This window comes from Elaeis guineensis, chromosome 13 (assembly GCF_000442705.2).
Source record: "Elaeis guineensis isolate ETL-2024a chromosome 13, EG11, whole genome shotgun sequence".
In the NCBI taxonomy this organism is placed as follows: domain Eukaryota; kingdom Viridiplantae; phylum Streptophyta; class Magnoliopsida; order Arecales; family Arecaceae; genus Elaeis; species Elaeis guineensis.
In genome coordinates, this window is record NC_026005.2 from 63,986,275 (window position 1) to 64,007,162 (window position 20,888).

The window sequence follows — 20,888 nt, forward strand, 5'->3', positions numbered from 1 at the left end:
TAAATGTGGGAACATTTCAGTCTTAATGCAGAAGAAGACAATCCAGTAATGTTATATCCAAAATACACACATAGATTAAGCATCACAATGTCCACTCACTTGGTAGAGAACCAATACTAAATAATAGGTGGAAGGATTGGTAGTTAATAAATATTAGAAATCACTCTCCAGTTGTCACTAACCAACTTTGCTCCTTGAATACTGTGATGCCCAGCCCATGTAACAATCCTAGCCCACCAAAGCCCAAATAAAAAAAAAAACAAAAAAGGAAGAAGACTCCTGAAGGGAGTCTTCTTCCTCCTCTCACCGGCTCCCAATCGGAGTCGGAAAGAGCCTCCCTCCGGCTCTATTTAAGGAGGAGAATCCTCCTCTCTCCCTCTCACCGAAGATTCGAGACCCAGTCGGCGGCAATCGCCGGAAAACCACCACGGAGCCCCATCCTTGTGCCGTCCATTTTGCTCATCGGAAAAGCCTCGCCGGCGTCGAAGGTGAGCCTCCTCCTCTTCCTCTCTTCTTCTCCTTTCTTCCCATGCTTGTGTGCACGATCGTCGGCGACTGGAGTCGCCGGATTTCTTTGAGAAAGGGAATCGATCCCTTTTGAATGTTTGGGTGCCGATGGTCACCGCCGGCCACCAGTTTAGCCCACCTCTTGCGCTGGGTCGCCCCTCCTCCTGCCGACGGCCATCCCATGCCGGTTGCACCGCCGGTCGGCCAGCCAACAGGGGATTGTGAGATCCTCTGTTTCGGCCCAAAGGAAGCCCGAGAAGAAGAAAAGAAAGAGAAGAAGAAGAAGGAAAAGAAAAGAAAAAGAAAAGAAAAAGAAAAAAAAAAAAAAAAGAAAAAAAAAAAAAGAAAAAAAAGAGAAGAAAAATATAATAATAATAATATAATAATAATAAATAGGATTTTCTCTCCTCTCTTTTCCGTGAAGAAAAAGAAAAAAAAGAAAGAAAGAAAAGAAGAAAGAGAAAATAAAATAAATTAATTAATAAATAATGATATAAATAATAAAATATGAGAAAGAGAGTTTCTCTCTCTTCCCTCTCTCCCTTCAGTCTGAACTAGTATTTTCTCTCTCTATAATTGGACTTTCTCTCTCTACTTTCTCTCTCTAAGTTATTTCTCTCTTTTAAGATTTTCTAGAATTTTGAGAAGAATGATGATGAATTTAAATGATCTTAGTGATGGATTTTTTTTTATCTGCGATCGCCGGACGGTACACCGACACCCACTTTGATCATATTAGGTATTTTTAAGATTCTATTTTTCATGATTTTATTGAATTATCCACATGATAATCTTAGCATGATTTGATCTGATCGATCGAATTTGTTGAATCATATCATCTGAGGAGTCCAAGATGAATTTTCGCTCTCTAAAATTTTTTCTCTTTAAAGCCATTTCTCTCTCTATCGATTTTTCTCTCTTAATTGATTTATCAATGAGAGTTTCTTTTAATATTTCTGATCTAATGAAGAATCCTGATCCATGATTGTCAGACAGCGTACTGGCACCCACCTTGATCAGACCATGAATCTTTAGATTTGATCATCCATGATTTCGATCTAGCCATGACTTGATTTGATCATGTTGATTTCACCAATTGAGATATTGGACCAATCATAATGTTGGATTGTGTCACCTGATCAATTCGAATTGTACCTCATGAATTCTCTCTCCTCTAATTGTCTCTCTCTACTTGATTTTATGAAATCGATGAAGAAACTTCGGTCCTATCATTTCGAATCCGATTTGATCTGATAGTCAAACTTTGGATCGTTTAGGATCTAATTAGATTTTGATTGGATAAAATTAGATGATCAGACCCAATCTAAACTGTTGAAATATGGTATTCGTATTCTTTCTAATTATTGAAATTAATTCTGTATAGGATTGTGGATGTTTGATCATGGGATATCGCGATATGATCTGCGAACAGAATTTTTAAAAAAAAAATTATATAATTATGTAGATTTATTGGAATGCGTTCGAGGTAAGTAATATTTCACTTTTTCTAGATTTATCGATAAATTATAATGTATTTTTCTGATATGATTTGAGAAATGATGCATGAATTGGATGAAATAATATTTTGTTATGAAAATATCTTATTTGAAATGTTATGATGAAGTATGATTGAATATATTGATTTTATGATGCATTATATTGATTGATTTCGATACTACATGATTATATATTTATTATCGAAATTAGAATATGAAATATGATTTATGAAGAATTCTGATATAAGAACAATATGAATTGACAACTTGACTATGTAAAGGACCCTGCCAATGGGGGCATATACGTTGGCAATTGATTTGTCCTAAGGGTTTACATCGCCAGCGAGATCAGCGACAAACTGCCAGAGAGACCAGCGGTTCCGAAGGACTTTGCTGCTAGATGATTCACAGCTTACCGCAAGAAGATACGTGGTGTTATGATTCTGCTACAGAAAAAATGTGGTCATAGCTCATGGTTGACGAAAAGAATTGAAGAACGAAAGAAATTGAAATCTCGAAAGAAACTTGAATTTTCGAAAAAAAATGAATTTGGCATGAATTATGTTGCATAATTGAAATTGATTTCGAATTGATGAACTCTATACGCTTATTTTCTATAAATGATTATTTACTTAAATGTCTGATGAAATCTGTTGAAAAGTGATCATTGCTTACTGGGCTGTCTAGCTCATTTCCTCCTATTTTACTATTTTTACAGATGTTGAGGAATTAAGATGATACAAGATATGAATGAAAGAGTGATCAGAAGCAGAATCTCCATATTTTTAATTTAGGTTGAAAGTCTTATTGAATTTGATGTAAGGCCTATGAATTATTGTTGAATTTATTAAGATATTAAAGAAGAAATTTAGATCGTTATGTTTTGGATTTAAATTATTGACTAATTATTCCACTGTTGTTTTAGGATAGCATGATAAGATGCCTTGTATGTTTATGGGAAGAGTTTTCTATGAGTATGCGGTGGTTGCCATGACCCTCGATTCACAATTTCGGATCAGGGGCGTAATGTGATTTAGTAGATTATTAATTTATTCATGAGCTAAACGAGGGTAATACTCCAATTCAGCATACTAAAAAACTGGAGGAAGGATTATTGGTTAATGAACAGTAAAAATCACCAATGAGTTGCCATTAACCATCTTGTTCCTATGATATTACTGGATTTAATAGATCATTCATTTATAAACCATGAATTAAACAAGGGTGTGGTTCTTCAAAACCTTCATTTCAGCCTTTATGTACACATTCAAACAGAAAGGGGGGGAATTTTGATAGGTGTGACAAATAAACAAGCAAGAGAATTTCAAACAGAAATAAGTTTATTCTATAGCAAGTCAACTCCTTGTGGAATGGAACTCTACCGATCTGAGGTTGAATGACTTCTAACAGGGATGCATTGCTAGATCAGCTCCATCCATGATATGTACAAACTATAAGGATTCAGGACCAAGCAGGAAGAACTGGGGAAAAAACTCAAGGCAACTAATTTATTTTGTGTGAACATGATTGACAGTTAAAGTAATTAATTACTTAATAATAAAAGCCTCTAGGAGTATGTTAAAAAACATAGACAAGGAGATATCCAATCCTAAGCATAAATAGTCACATCCTATTTACTGTATCACGGGATGTAGCACAAATAAAGAGAAATGAAACCTAACAAATTGCTAAATGAATTCCCAAAATCGGAAGCTTATGAAAGAATAGAATTAAAAAATTTAAAGAGAACTACTGAAACAAAGATTGCCAATGTCAAAATTTAAAAAAAAAACAATGAAAAGAAAAAAAAGGGAGAGAGATGCAATCATTACCAGCAATATCTCTTCTCTTTATTCGGACAAGGAATGGGCACCTCAACTTGTGTTGATTCAAAGGCATGAAAGCATTTCATCATTCACTTGATGATTTCTTGCAACAGAAAGTGGAAACTCACCAACAATCCAAAGGACCAAATGTCAATGAGGAAACAACTTTGGGATTATTCTTTAATCCATCTAGGCATGGTCTTAACCCAACATTGATAAAACAATCTAAGAGCTCAATCTCTGAGCAAAAAAAAAACCTAAAATAATTCAGAGCAACCAAACCAACCCCTCTGGTGATGCGGGACAATCCTAAAAAAAAAAAATCAATCCTAATAATCAAGCTCTCTTCTGTTCATCAACAACAAATTACGTCCGGCCAGGGGCTCATTATTTCCAAGACAGACAGTATAGTTGCCTATACTCTGCTCAGGAGGTGTAATTGATTGATACGAGACTAAAGCGAGATCAATCTAAATGATACAGACGAATGCCATTCGAGAGATCAGTAAACAATTAGTAATAGAAAATTTCATAAACAGATAGCAGAAATTAAACATGCTCACGAGTAAATGCAAAAAAAGAAATAAGAATGAAACGAGAGAAAATAAAACATTAAATCCGTGAGAAAATCCAAGAAGATGATAAGAATCCGGATCGTGGTAGTTAAAAAACTACTCTGATTAGGGCTCTTAATCTTTTAACCAAACAGATCCATCGATAAAGAACTAGGTCTTTACCAACATCGGATTAAAAAAAAATCAAAGATCAACTGTTAAGGAACGAAAGTCCTTAACAGTATATGATCTGTAGAATAAGAAATCACTCCTTCTCTCAGCACGACAGATGAAAATTCTGGAGGAGACAGATCTTCTCTTGACGGAATAGGCTTGCGTGGGTAGATGGTGGAGTCGATCAGAGTCGCAGGAACACTGAATCTTAAGTAGAAGGAATAGGATAGAAAGTGGGCCTCATACCCTCCCCTTGTGGGGCGATTTTGGGTCTCACACCCTCTCCCTCTCGGAGCGATTGACACAAGTATTTGGAGAGTTTGTAAAATCATTCATTATTTTTTCATGAAAGATACAAGGATTTATATAGGACTCTAAGGGTCCTGTTTGTTTAGGAATCTCTTATCTTTACAAGGAAGAAATCAACCCTCCACAAAAAAATAAAGCATTATAATCTACCATAGGAAAGAAATCAGCCTTCAACAAAATAAGTAAGTAGCCAAGAACTCTTAAGGAATTCTAAGAAAGAAATAGAACTCCATGTGGGTGCTTGATGTTAGACACAACTTGGCATGAGCATGGCACATGCTGGCATGCATATTTCTTCTCTTGGCATGTGGAGAGTGGTGGCTCCAAAGGTGACGTGGACAAATCCAAGTATGGCCTTAAATCATGTTGCCGATTTTTGATGGCTCTGGTGTCCGCACCAATTCTCCCGGGGTGGGAAAAATTCGACCCTGTCGAGTGTGGGTCGATTCTGCTCTGGTGATGCTCAAGTAGATCGGGATCAATGCATTGCAGCTCTTCTTGAGTGATCCAGGTATCTTCAGACTCCGATCGACCTCGCCATCTGACCAGATACCGCTGATAGCCTCGATTTCGGGTGGAAAGAATCTGCTCATCCAAAATTCTCTCAATCTGATCGTGTTTTGCTGACATTTTGGCTGGTGGACACTCAGGGATAGGTTCGCTCTCAAAGGTTGGTTCAGGCTCAAATGGCTCACTAGGTATCCGAGTTGGTTTTTTATAGGCAACAAGATCTGTAATGTTAAAAGTATAGCTAATTCCAAAATCAGAAGGTAGGTCCACAATATACGCAATTGATCTGATTTTCTTTATGATCTTAAACGGATCTGCTCCTCGGGCATGTAACTTCTTCACGGTTCCGGGAGAAAACCGTTCAGGCCTCAATCGAACCATCACATAGTCTCCCTCTGCAAACTTTTGAACACGTCGATGAGAATCTGCATTCTGTTTATAAACTTTATTACTCATACTAATTTTTTTACTGATCTCTTTATGCAGACTCTTGACATACTGTGCAAATGACTCTGCAGATTCGAAAATCCTAACATGTATGGGTAGTGGGATGAGGTTTATTGATTTTCTAGATTGATATCCATGAAAACTTCGCACGTCATGCACACTCTTGGGCACCGGCCACTCAACTATTGCTCTAATCTTTTCAGGATCAGCAGATACACCATTGGGGGTAACAACAAAACCTAAAAAGATGATATGGTCTGTCATAAAAGCGCACTTCTTAGGATTAGCATACAAGCTTTTTGTTTTAAGAACTTGACACACTCTTTGGAGGTGATCTAAATGGTCTTCTCTAGTTCGACTATAGATCAAAATGTCATCAAAATATACGACTACAAATACTCCTATAAATGGTCGTAGTACTTAGGTCATCAACCTCATGAAGGTACTAGGGGCATTAGATAATCCAAATGGCATCACCATCTACTCATATAAATCATTTTTTGTCTTGAAAGCAGTTTTTCACTCATCTCCCGGTCTAATCCTTACTTGATGGTAACCACTCTTAAGATCGATCTTAGAAAAGATAGTGGATCCGGCCATCATATCTAACATGTCATCTAACCTAGGGATGGAAAAGCGGTACTTAATGGTGATCTTGTTAATGGCACAGCTATCTATGCACATCCTCCATGTACTATCCTTCTTTGGAGTCAGTAGTGCAGGAACCGCGCAAGGACTCAAACTCTCCCTCACAAATCTTTTTTTTATCAGCTCTCCAACTTGTCTTTATAGCTCGGCATGCTCATTAGAGTTCAACCTATAGTGGGGCAAGTTGGGTAGGATAGATCCAGGAACTAAATCAATGGCATGTTGAATGTTTCTCATAGGCGGTAAGTAATCTGGAAGATTCTCAGGAAAGACATCATGAAACTCAGTAAGAAGGCTAGCTACTTCCTTAGGATAATCCACCTTAGAATCCTCACGAACTTCTCTAGCAACAAGCATCCAAACTGGTGATCCTTCACTCATGATCGTCTCTAATTTTTAGCACCTATCAGATTGAGGCTTTTCTTCTTAAGATTTTCTTTTGGTCCATCGCCTATCTTTCTATTAGTAGCCTTAGGTGGGGAAGGATTAATCGTGATCTTCTTACCCTGATGAGTAAAGCTACAGGAGTTGGTACGGCCATAAATCGTAACATCATTGTCGAATAGCCAATGCTGACCTAATATGATACTTCCGACTTCCATGGGTAAGACATCGCACCACACATGATCCTGATAGGAATGAAGCTGGATGGGCACACGGCATCTAAATTTGATGGAAATAGAGGAGGAATCAATCCAAGACACACGGTATGGACTGGGATGATCTACAGAAGTTAATCCTAATCGCTTAACCGTGTCGGTGGAGATGGCGTTGATACAGCTACCGCTATCAATGATCACCTTACAAATTTTATCGCCAAATTTTATGAAGGTATGAAAAATAGAGGTCCTATGCCAGTCTTCACTTTTCTTAGTTTGGACTAGGACATACCTAACAACTCCAAGCCTAAGGTCTGACTCAGGTGTGGCATAACCTAGGATGTCCTCAGTACTCTCAAATTGCTCGGCTAAATCTGGATCAGCTTCATAAACTTCCTCCTCAATATTTTCTAGAGTTTCTCCTTCTAATTCTTCTACGAATAATGATCGATTGGGGCATTGTGCAACAAAGTGACCGTAACCATGGCACTTGAAGCAATGAGATCGAGAACTACTTCCTTTTGATAACTCTCCTATAGCTCCTTTTCTTTTATCTTCTTTTCTCCTAATAGGATTTGTAAGTGGAGGTCCGTTACTAGGAGTTTGATTAATATTAGGTCTCGATCCAGAAGGGGTTACTCGGTTGGGTTCAGGACGACGGAGAGTCGAATATCTAGAAAATCTTTCAAAATCTAAGACAAGTTGATAAGCTTGTTCCAACGTGGTTACCTCTCGCAGAAAGAGCTCACGCTGAATATCCTCTCGTAATCCAGCTCTAAATCTAGATAAGGTAACAACTCTATCTTCGGCTACTCCACATCTCATGAGGTATTCATCAAATCTCGTGATATACTCGGTGACTGATCTATTCCCTTGAGTAAGCCTCTGCCATTGATCTAAAAGTCTTTGTTGGTAAGAGGTGGGAAGGTACTTCTCTCTGAGTTTTTTTTTCATCTCATCCCAGATTTCTATCGGATCTTGTCTTCTCTGATTGAGAAGACGCTCAACACTTTCTCAATAAAGTCGGGCTTGCCTCACCAATTTCATCCTAGCAAACCTAACTCTCCTTGCTTCAGACATTTCGTACCATCCAAAATAGTGGTCCATACCTGATTCTCAATCTAGGTACTCTCTCGGATCTAGACAACCATCAAAACTTGGAGCTTCGACTTTCACATTCCTAAGAATATGCTCATCTTGATCGAACTGGTTATGGTGCGGGCGTGCCCCTATAGGTCGATCAAGTTCTAGATTCCTACCTTTTTGTCCTATAGGTAGTCGGGGAGACTCAGGTTCAGGTTGTTTCTGCCTAGCTTCTTCTAATACCACTATTCTCTCATCCATGGCTTTCATAAAATTTTTCATGTCATCAAACTTTTCAGTCAGAGCATTAATGATGGTTGCTATATTGGGATCCATATTGGTGTTGGGTGGGGAAGTAGGATGTTGGTACCAGGTTCCTGATCTAGTGGTCATGCAACTCTAAGATGCAGAAATAAGGTGCAATAAAAATTAAAATGCTTGAAAGTAAAGTACGAAATTTAGAGTGCGAAAATTTAACTTGCGAAAATTTAAATTGCTGAATTTAAACTAAAGCCCTAATCAACCTGCTCTGATACCAAATTGATGCGGGACAATCCTAAAAAAAGAAAATCAATCCTAATAATCAAGCTCTCTTCTGTTCATCAACAACAAATCACGTCCGACCAGGGGCTCATTATTCCCAGGACAGACAGTATAGTTGCCTATACTCTGCTCAGGAGGCGTGATTAATTGATACGAGACTAAAGCGAGATCAATCTAAATGATACAGACGAATACCATTCGAGAGATCAGTAAACAATTAGTAATAAAAAATTTCATAAACAGATAGCAGAAATTAAACATGCTCATGAGTAAATGCAAAAAAAGAAATAAGAATGGAACGAGAGAAAATAAAACATTAAATCCGTGAGAAAATCCAAGAAGATGATAAGAATCCGGATCGTGATAGTTAAGAAACTACTCTGATTAGGGCTCTTAATTTTTTAACCAAACAGATCCATCGATAAAGAACTAGGTCTTTACCAACATCGGATTAAAAAAAAATCAAAGATCAACTGTTAAGAAACGAAGGTCCTTGACAGCATATGTTCTGTAGAATAAGAAATCACTCCTTCTCTCAGCACGACAGATAAAAATTCTGGAGGAGACAGATCTTCTCTTGATGAAATAGGCTTGCGTGGGTAGATGGTGGAGTCGATCAGAGTCGCAGGAATACTGAATCTTAAGTAGAAGGAATAGGATAGAAAGTGGGCCTCACACCCTCCCCTTGTGGAGCGATTTTGGGTCTCACACCCTCTCCCTCTCGGAGCGATTGACACAAGTATTTGTGGAGTTTGTAAAATCATTCATTATTTTTTCATGAAAGATACAATGATTTATATAGGACTCTAAGGGTCCTGTTTGTTTAGGAATCTCTTATCTTTACAAGGAAGAAATCAACCCTCCACAAAAAAGTAAAGCATTATAATCTACCATAGGAAAGAAATCAGCCTTCAACAAAATAAGTAAGTAGCCAAGAACTCTTAAGGAATTCTAAGGAAGAAATGGAACTCCATGTGGGTACTTGATGTTTGATACAACTTGGCATGAGCACGGCACATGCTGGCATGCATATTTCTTCTCTTGGCATGTGGAGAGTGGTGGCTCCAAAGGTGACGTGGACAAATCCAAGTATGGCCTTAAATCATATTGCCGATTTTTGATGACTCTGATGTCCGCACCATCTGAGGTCGGATAAGAAAATCTCAGAGACTAAAACAAAGCCTTTGCAAGCAGAATGCATGCATCTTTTGGACTAATAGAGTCCAAAAAAAAAAAAAAAGATTTGCTTGAAAAGTAAAATAAACATTTCTCCGTCATCTACACTTTGTTTTGAGCAACTCAAGATTTTGTGGTGTTTCTGCAAAGGTTGGCACATATTCGTAGTTCTTCAGAGATTTTGCCTAGATTTAGGTTTAGATAATACCTCCTCATGCAATCTTTAAGACTTTCTATAAGAATTTATTCCACCCTGCCCCATACTCTAACTTGAGAATCATTAGAACATGAATTATAGGTTTTATGAGAAAGTGGTATGGAATCCCACTGCATCTGGAAAGAAGGCAAAGTGCCATGCAGCTGTACATCCATCTGTTACTGGGCACAGTGAAATGTCACTATCCAGCTCGGGGAGAATATAACCATCCACATCAGATGTATCCTAAACAATCAACACTAAAGTGCTTGAATCTAATTGAATTGCAAAGACAACAATGAACTCTTGGAGTTTTTTGTATCAATTTATTAACAAGAGTCACTAAGTGAAATGATGTCCTAAAAAACAAACAAACTACAGACACAGAAAAGATGTTAAGAATAATATATAAAATTAATCAAACAGTTTGAATATTTGAAATCTTTCTCAAATAAACATGAGTAATTATATGTAAACATTTGCATATCATCTTCATATTCATACTCTGCTTCCAGGACAGCAGACCTAACTGCATCATTAGCTGTTATTGAGTCCCATACTGCAGAGTCAGGCACATCAATATTAGACTTCCTTGTACACCACCCATATGATGAAACAGAAGATGAAGACTCATTTTCATTTTTCACTGGCATCTTGATATCCGCTTTGGCAGGAGATACAGAATGATGAGCTGGAGATTCTAGCAGCACCCATTTCCCTTTATCACACCTGTTCACTGCTGCTGACTTTGGCTGTGGAATTTGCTCTAATGAAGTATCCAAAGACGAAAGATCTTCACTAAGAGTTCCTTCTAATATCCTTTGATTAACTTCTTCAGGGTCATGGTTAGAGACTTCAAGGCAAGCTGAAAGAAAACCTTTCCCATGATAAGGGAAAAGGTCTGTTATTTGACTAATTTTAGACTCAAGGATTGCAGCCTCTTCATCCATCTGTGCTTAAGCATTTTGCGAAGAGATGGGGATCTCAGGTTCTTTGTTCCAGGAATCTGTGGTAGGTGGTGTTGAAATTTGCGATATGTATTGAAATTGATCCCCATCCATAAAAATCCATCCTGTAAACATAGAAGAGAAGAAAGTTACAGGAAACTTTTAACATACCATAATCACACTGTAGACCCAATGTTAATATAAGCTTTTTAGAAATAATAACAGATAAGGAATAAAAAAAAGAAATAAGTTGAAAATTTTGTTCCATCCATTGTGTCGCCTTTACTTGAAATCTGTCCATAGAAATTTAAGTCGTCATAGATTAAACACTTTGCCCAACTTCTAAGCACTGTATTGTATATTTTCTATCAAGTGGATTCACAGAAGAATGCTTTATGAATTTCACTTCAGAATGAATTGCACACGTTTTATTTATTCCAAAGAAGAAATTAAGATGATATTCCACATTGACAAACTCAGGCTTGTAGAAAAAGCTTTGAACATACAGAATATCATGACAATTTATGATCCTAAATTACAAAAAGGTCCATGAATGGGATTTCTTCCAGCCAGAAATGCACTGAAAGCTGCTTTCCCCCCCACTTCTTATGACTCCACTTCCCATTGTTCTAAAAACTGAGTAATACAAGAACAAGGAAAGGGAGGTCATTAATGTGACACCCAACCATAAGCTAAGCTCGATATTCCAATCATAATGACAATTAAACTCTAAGTCATGCCCCTCTCATTCACCAATCTATTAAATCAAAGCTCTGATCATTTAAAAACAAGATCATACAAAAATCTCACAAGTTCCTCCGAAAAAATAAGCCCATGTAACTCTTGTCTCCACCAAACTCGAAGTTATAATCCTCGCTCTGCATATGTTAAGCATTCCAAAGCATCTGGACTCCAGAATGACACAAATTTCATCATGGTCAAGGTTTTTATTTAACATCACAAATATTCACCATGGGCATCTCCAAATGTCTGTGCCCACATATATTTACCATGGCTAATGCCAGTAAAATGACCCTATCTCAGATGTTGTCTTCAGAATGAAAAATACAGATCCTTTTTCCTTTTTTTGTAAGATTACTAGAGAACCAAGGCATCCCTAAATCAAGCTGTGTTAAAAAGCCCTGAAATTTAAGAACACATGTGTAAAAAGAAATTTACCATTATTGAAAAGGCTTTGAATAACGTCCAGTATCTTGAAGTCCTTTTCAAGATTCTGAAGAAAAGTTCCGGTAACATGTTTTCCAAAAGGATGCAAAACTTCTCCATTTATCTCTCTCAATGTTTGAACTAAAATATCTCCTCTTATGGCAGATCCTCAACTTTGGCCGGAAAAATCTTGGTAGCAGTTTGAAGGAGGCCATAATCAGAGAGTTGATTATTTAAATAGCAGAAGTCCAGCAATTTCCCACCAAACTTGACTATTCTCACTGACAACATTTTCAAACTGAGAACAATATCCTAAAGCATGCCACCAGATAATTTTTGTTTCATGTCAGGCATAGAACTAGAAACAAAATTAAATCCTTGATGTAAAGTTGGCAGCAAGGAATCATGTACTCTTGCCAGCGTACTCAGTAGCTCCTCATTTTCATAACTGCAAGCCCAATGGATTGCAAAAAGCTATGAAATATCGGGATCAACTGGATGTGCATGGGTACCATTAAGAACTACCAACCTACATGCCTAAACTTCAAATGGGACACAGAAGTACAAAGATGCGGGTTTGTGTGCATCAGCAAAAGCATCTAGTGTCACAATGCGTCATCTGTGAAGTCCATTACCTGAACACAAAATCAAATTCCTGCTCAAAACTCTGAAAGTGTAGAACAAGGAGATAATTTAAACCTGCTCAACTATTCTCAGAATGTAAAACTTGCCTCTAAAAAATCTATATAGAGTTGATCATATCCATGATCTTCGCATCCTCCAGAAGCAATTAGTGCCTTTAAAACATATGTAATCATAATAAAACAAAAAGTAAGAAATTGTATGGTTTGAAGTTACAGGCTCTGTTGTTAGAATTGTATGAGTCACGAGTCGGCTTTTATGATTCTAGATGAGTCAAGACTTCGTTGAGTTGAACTGCAATAGCACATTGAAAGTGGTAACTTTCTAGATCTTGTTGTCCGTTATTTTTAGAAGTTGAATAGTTCAAATTTTTGCAAATTCGGCTTTCAAAATACTTTGCAGAAAGAAATCAAATCAACGAAAGCCTTTTCAACTTCTATTTCTCTTTCTCTCTCCTCTATTCCCTGTTTCTTTGCCGTCGCACTCTCTCTCTCTCTCTCTTCCTCCTTTTTAAGGAAGCTTCGAAGCCCCTGTCTCGTCAACTTTTCTCTCTTCAACTGGGAGAGACGAGTGGACTGTGAAGTGTTAAATGGCAAAAGCTAAAGCACAAGCCACTTATTCGGTATTATACGAATCCTTATTTCTTCTAGTTGGTTTCCTTGATTTTTTTTTTTTTAACAGTTCTTATTTTTTAAACAAGGATTGACTAACAACTGTTACACACTTCACAGTATAATTGTATTTTTTTTTATTGAATAATGCCATCTAGGAGAAAAATCAAGGTTGTGAATTCAATTTGAAATCATTGCAAAAAATTTGGTGATAGTAAAAAAGGCAATAGAAATTAATTACATCTTGTATACAACTATTGTAAGAAGAGTTTTTGAAGAGGGATTAATAGAATAAAAAATTATTTTGCGAGTACACATAATAATGTTTTTCTTTGTGCTCAAGTTTTCGAAAAAATTCAAATTTTTTTTAAAAATTTGTTAGGGGAGAAAGAAATTGAGAAAAATTTTAGTAATGATATTGAGTGTTTTGAAGTAGATGAGGCAAATGCAAAAATAAGAAAGGGCACTATGAATTCATTTGTGATGAAAGAAAGGAGAAATGTACCTAAACAATGGACAATGAAAGAAATGGTTAAAAAGAAAACCAACGGTTAGGGATATTAATTTGTAGATTTTTATACAAACATGCATTAGCCTTCAATTTGGTCAAAAGTACTTTACTTGCTCAAATAATAAAATCTGTTGGTGAGTATAGGAGGGGATTGACACTCCTCTCTTATCATGAAGCTAGAGTTACTATCTTGAAGAAAGAGATTGAAAGTATTTATGAAATTTTGATGAAATATAAAGATGAGTGAAAAAAAAGGATATTCAATTATGTTTGATGGCTGGACTGATGGAAAAAGTCAATCTATTACTAATTTTTTTGTGAATAGTCTAAGTGAGACTATGTTTCTCAAATCGTTAGATACTTCTAATGTTAATAAGAATTTAAATAAGTTGTTTGAATTGCTTAACAGCTTAGTAGAAGAGATTGGAGAGAAAAATACAGTTCAAGTGGTAATAGATAGTACCTCTGCTTATGTTGGCATGGATAGACTTTTAGAGGAAAAGAGAAAGCATCTTTTTTGATCTCCATGTATAGCCCATTATTTAGATTTAATACTTAATGGCATTAGAAATATTTTGATTTTTTTTAATACACTTGGCAAGGCAAAACAAATTATAGTTTATATTTATGCAATACTTGGGTTTTTAGTTTGTTTAAAAAATATTCTAAGAATAAGAAATTGACAAGACCGGTGGTTACTAGATTTGCCACATCCTATCTCACTTCAAGAAATATATTAGATAGGAAGATTGGTTTAAGGGCTATATTTGCTTCAGAAGAATGGGCAAAAAGCACTTATGCATGTAAATTGGAAGCTAGAAAAATTCAAAAAATTATATTGAGTGATAAAAAATTTTGAAAAGCTACAAAATATTGTTTGAAGTGAATCCTCTACAAAATATTGTTTGAAGTGAATCCTTTCTTTGGTAAAAGTGTTGAGACTTACTAATGGAGATACAAAATTAGCTAAGGGTTATATTTATAAAGTAATGGATAGAGCAAAGGAATAAATTGGCAAAAATTTCAATAATATTAAAAAAAAGTATGATAGGATTTGGGAGATAATGAACATCCATCGTGATTTGCAACTCCATAAACCACCCCATGCAGAGCATATTATCTTAATCTCAAGTAAGTCATACTTAATTTTAAATTTTTATTATTTTATTAATAAATTTATTATTTTTAAATTTAATTTATTTTGACTTCTTAATTTTTATATTTTTAATATGATCCTAATTTTAATACCGATGCTGAAGTAAAAATTGAATCATTCAAGATAATTGAGAGGATGCATCTAGATGTTGAGACAAAAGTCATATTGATTCGCAACTTGACAAATTCAAGAAAGTCGAGGGTTTATTTGGGATAGACACGACGATATTAATAAGAAATTAAAAATAATTGAGTAATTATAATTTAAATTTTATGAATTTATTTTTATATGTATAATTCTTTATTTCTAACTTTATGAAATTATACTTTATAAGTTCATAGAATATATGAAATTTAATTTATCTTATTTTATTTATCTAGCTCTATGGTGGGAGAGTTTTGGAGAACAATGCAAAAAACTTCAAAGGCTAACAATTCGAGTACTAAGTTTTATTTGTAGTATCGTACTAGGTATGAAAGAAATTAAAGTACATTTGAACATATTCATTCCAAAAAAGAAATCATTTGGAGCAACAAAAATTGAATGCCTTAATGTTTGTCAAGTGTAATATTCAACTTAAGATGAGACAATAAAAAAAGACAAGTAAAAGAGGAGACAATAAAATCTGAATCATGAATTGCCAATGCTTTGACTGGAATTGTAACTAGAATTGTAAGATTCAATAACAAATGCTAATTCCTATCATTTTATTAAAAAAAATTTGAATTTCTTATTGAATCTTATGATTCAAGTTGCGATTCTAATCAAGGCATGGATGATTTATGATTCAGATTTTGTTGTCTCTCCTCTTGTCTTTTCTGTTGTCTCATCTCAAGTTGAATATTATACTTGACAAACACCAAGGCATTCAACCTTTATTGCTCCAAACGGCTTTTTTTTTGGAATGAATGTGCTCAAGTGTGCTCCAATTTCTTTCCCACCCGATGGTACTACAAGTAAAACTTAGTACTCAGATTACTAGCCTTTGAAGTTCTTTGCACTGTTCTTTAAAACTCTTCCACCATAGAGCTAGACAAATAAAATAAGATAAATTAAATTTCATATATTCTATAAACTTATAAAATATAATTCATAAAATTAAAAATAAAAAATATACAAATAAAAATGAATTCATAAAATTTAAATTATAATTATATGATTATTTTTTATTTCTTATCGATACTGCCATATCCATCCCACAAAAATCTTCAACTTTTTAAAATTTGTCAAATTGTGAATCAATGATGACTCTTATCTCAACATTTGGATACATCCTCTCAATTATCTTAAACAATCTAATTTTTTCTTCTGCATCGACATTAAAATTAGAATCATATTGAAACATAAAAATTAAGAAGTTAAAATAAAATAAAATTAAAAATAATAAATTTATTAATAAAATAATAAAAATTAAAAATTAAGTGTGGCTTACTTGAAATTTAGATAATATGCCATCGCATAGAGTGGTCTATGTAGTTTTAAATCTCAATGGTGTCAATTATCTCTCAAATCCTATCATATCTCTTTTCAAAATTATTGAAGTTTTTACCAATTTGTTTCTTAGCTCTATCCATTGCTTTATAAATATAACCCATAGCTGGTTTTGTATTTCCATCAAGAAATCTCAATACTTTTACTAAAGAAAAGACCCACTTCAAATAATATTCTGCATCTTTCCAAAATCTATTATCACTCAATATAATTTTTTGAACTTTTCTAGCTTCAAATTTACAAGCATGAGTACTTCTTATCCATTCGTCTAAAGTAAATATAGCCCTTAAAATATTTTTTCTATCTAATATGCTTCTCAAAGTGAGATAGGACTCAGCAAATCTAGTAAATGCCAGTTTTGTCAATTCTTTATTCTTAAAATATTTTCTAAACAAACTAAGAACCCAAATATGATGGTAAATATAAATTATAATTTGCCTTATCTTGCCAAGTATATTAAAAAAAAATTAGAATATTTTCAATATTATTAATTATTAAATCTAAACAATGCGCTATATATGGAGACCAAAAAGATGCTTTCTCTTCTCCTTTAAAAGTCTACCATGCCAACATAAGCCGAAGCACTATCTGTCACCACTTGAACTATATCTACCTTTCCAATCTTCTCTACTAAACTGTCAAGCATTTCAAACAACTTATTTGAATCCTTATTAACATCAAAGGTATCCAATGATTTGAGAAACATAATCCCACTTGGATTATTCACAAAAAAATTGGTAATAGACCAACTTTTTTTATCAGTCCAACCATCAGACATAATTGAATATCTCTTTTTTCACTCATCTTTATATTTCATCAAACTGTCGTTAACACTTTCAACCTCTCTCTTTAAGATAGTAACTCTAGCTTCATGATCAGAGGAGAGTGTCAATCCCCTCCCATACTCACTAGCAAATTTTGTCATTTGAACAAATAAAAGACTTTTGACCAAATTGAAGATCAATGCATGCCCGTATAAAAATCTATAAATATCCCTAACCATCGATTTCCTTTTTTAACCATTTCTTTCATTGTCCATTGTTTAGGTATATTTCTCCTTCCTTTCATCACAAATGAACTCATAGTGCCCTTCCTTATTTTTGTATTTGGCTTATCTACTTTAAAACACTCAACATCATTACTAAAATTTTTCTCAATTTTTTTTTCACCTAGCATCTTTTTAAAAAAATTTTGAATTTCTTTGAAAACTTGAGCACAAAGAGAAATATTATTATGTGCACCCACAAGATGATTTTTCATTCTATTAACCCCTCTCTAAAATATTTCTTACAATAATTATATACAAGATATAATCGAATTCCATCACCCACTTTACCATCATCAAATTTTTTGTAATGATCCTATGTTGGATCCACAACCTTGATTTTTCTCCTAGACGATATTATTCAATAAAAAAGAGAGTACACTTATACTATGAAGTGAAGTGTGTAACAGTTGTTAGCCAACCCCTGTTTAAAAAATAAAACTATTAAAAAAAAGAAAAGAAAAGAAATCAAGGAAACCCAATTATAGAAGAAATAGGGATCCAAGAGTACAGTTAAATGGCTTATGCTTCGGCCTTTACCATCTAATACTCCACAGTCTACTCATCTCTCTTAATCGAAGAGAGAGAGAGAAGTCGATGAAACAGAGACTTCGAAGCTTCCTTAAAAAGGAAAAAAAAGAGAGTGTGTGATGGTGAAAGAAACAGACTACCACCGCCTCCAAGCTTTCTTTTGGGGAAGAGGAATAAGGAAGAGAGATAGAGAGCAATGGGGAATTTGCATGAAAAGGAAGATATCTTTCTCTTATCATCGAAGCCTTTAAAGCTTGGAGAAACAGTCACACACATTAATAGAGAGAGAAATTAAAGAACATAGGAGAGAGAAGGAGAAATAGAAGTTGAAAAAATTTGAAATCGGTTTGATTTTCTTCTGTGAATCATTTTGAAAGTTGCATTTGTAAAAATATGAACTCTTCAACTTTCAAAAATAATGAGCAGCAAGATCTTGAAACTTACCATTTCCAACTCGAAGGTATTGGACGATTTGGCGATTCGCATGAGATTAATCAATTCTTTCATATTTTTGATGTGCCATTATAGTTCGACTCGATCAAATTTTGATACATCTCGAATCATAAGAGTCAACCCAAGTATCGCACGATTCTAACAACAGAGCCTGTAACTTCAAACCATACAATTTTTTGACTTTTTGTTTTATTATGGTTATAATGTTAGCTACATATATTTTAAAGGTACTAATTGCTTTTAGAGGATGTGAAGATCATGGATATGGTCAACTCTACAAAAGATTTTTCAGAGACAAGTTTTACTTTCTGAGAATAGTTGAGTCGGCTTAAATTATCTCCTTGTTTTACACTTTCAGGGTTTAAATTATAAATGGTTCTAACATTTATGTTAAAACTTGAACCATTTGTGGCCAACTTTGGTTAGGTTAGAACAGGCCATCATTTTCTTTTGGCGGGGAGAATCGGCCGTAGTTCAACAATCAATTGCATGCGTGATAGAGCTTGTAGGCCCCCCGTGACATTATTGCTGCAATCCTGCACACCATCGGATTCCCTTCTTTGTGTAGGTCTTAAGCGGCCAGGTATGACGGGGGCCCCAAAACAGCACAAACGGGGTAGTGAGTAGCTGCATCGGCCAACCGTTCATTATCATGCAATAAACGGTCGTTTGACCGTTAGATGGCAACTGGTTTGAGTCTGCTTCCCTCTCCCTTAACGTTCCTCCGTTCATACTTCACAGCTACACGTACACATACAAAAATTTATATCCATATATATCAAAAATATAAATATGAATATAGACTGCATGATTAAATTTTATGATCATAAATTAAAAATATTATAAAAAAAATTACTTATAAAATAAAATAAACTAATACCAAATTAATATGACCATTTATTATTTTTAAAAGTTCTTAAATATTATATTAAATTAAATAAGATTATAAATAAAATTGAATATTTGAATATGAATTAAATATTTATCTAAATAAATATTGATATAGAAAAAATATTAGTCGGATACTTAAGTGGGCTTGGATATAAAAATAAATCTCAATGAATATTATTCTGTCTCTTTTCATCCTCTCAGGGCTCATCCACGGCTCTTTATAATGTAAATCATGCGTTCTGAAGAATCAAAAGTCTCTTCTTTACTTTCAAGTCGAAAGAGTGTAAAGGATCTGATATGTGATGGCATAGTCCAATCAGAAACGTCTAACGTAGATGAAAATGGAGAAACCGTAAAAAATTATTAGTTAGAATTATTTTATTATATAAATTTTGGATTATTTAATAAAATATCATCACGTCATTAAAAAAGATTTAAAAAATCTGTGTCTTTTGTTTTTTTCTCTACTTCTGTGTACGTGAGGTGCGTTTTCTTAGTAAAAAGCCTGAGCGACGTGGAACGGCGGTCAGAAAGCGTAATCGGTGCGATGCGGACTTCCTGTGCCGGGCGTTCTCGTGAGCCCCTGCTTCCTGTCTCGGTGCCCGAGGACAAATTAGGATGCTGTCTTTATTTACCCCTTGCAAAGCCTGTTTCACTGGTATCTTCACTACGTCTGATTACCTGCAAAACTAGCTCTGTTGCTTTGTTTATAACTGCAATGCATGTCGTGTCTCGCAAACTAAATCATTTGATTGCACTTGGGGATGGTAGTTTGCGTGTTAAATGTGCTCCTTGTTCTCAGAAGACCATTAATACTCTTGAAAATGCCCATAATATTGCCAATTAAAGGCTAAATTCGTTTGTATACAATATTTTGTAGTTCTATTTCCGTTTAGATCTTTTCCAATTTGTGGTTTATGACCAATTATTTTAGCTCAAACTAATCAAGATATAGTCTATCACAAATTAGATAGTAAGATTTTCTGAAAAAACACTGTAGGATTCAGCTGAGCTTCTATTAACGAATTGCCACCCATTCTCCTATACATTTCCTTGATCTTTATGTAGCAATAAAGTATTGACATTATAAATAAGACATGGAGGAGCATTGGTCGGGATCTGACCATTCCATTCTAAAAAAACATGATTTTAGAACTTAGTTGACTGATGTATTCGTTGTGAGGAATGCAAGAGTGGTGCTTGAACATTTTTTTGTTATGCTTTTATTCAATTAGCTGCAGTTTCTGATAAATGATTGAGAAAAAAAATTATCAGCACCAGCACACCAATGCACCAGATTCTACCAAAATTTTTTAATTAAGCGTGTTTAGATGAGAACAGTAGAGAGATGGATCTATATATAAATATATATAGA

General features: G+C 34.8%; 1 pseudogene; it reads right to left on the minus strand.

Moving 5' to 3' along the window:
* LOC105060726 (uncharacterized) overlaps nt 1–17,299 on the minus strand; it is a 32,344-nt pseudogene extending 15,045 nt beyond the window's left edge.
* Nucleotides 17,300–20,888: the final 3,589 nt, after the last annotated feature.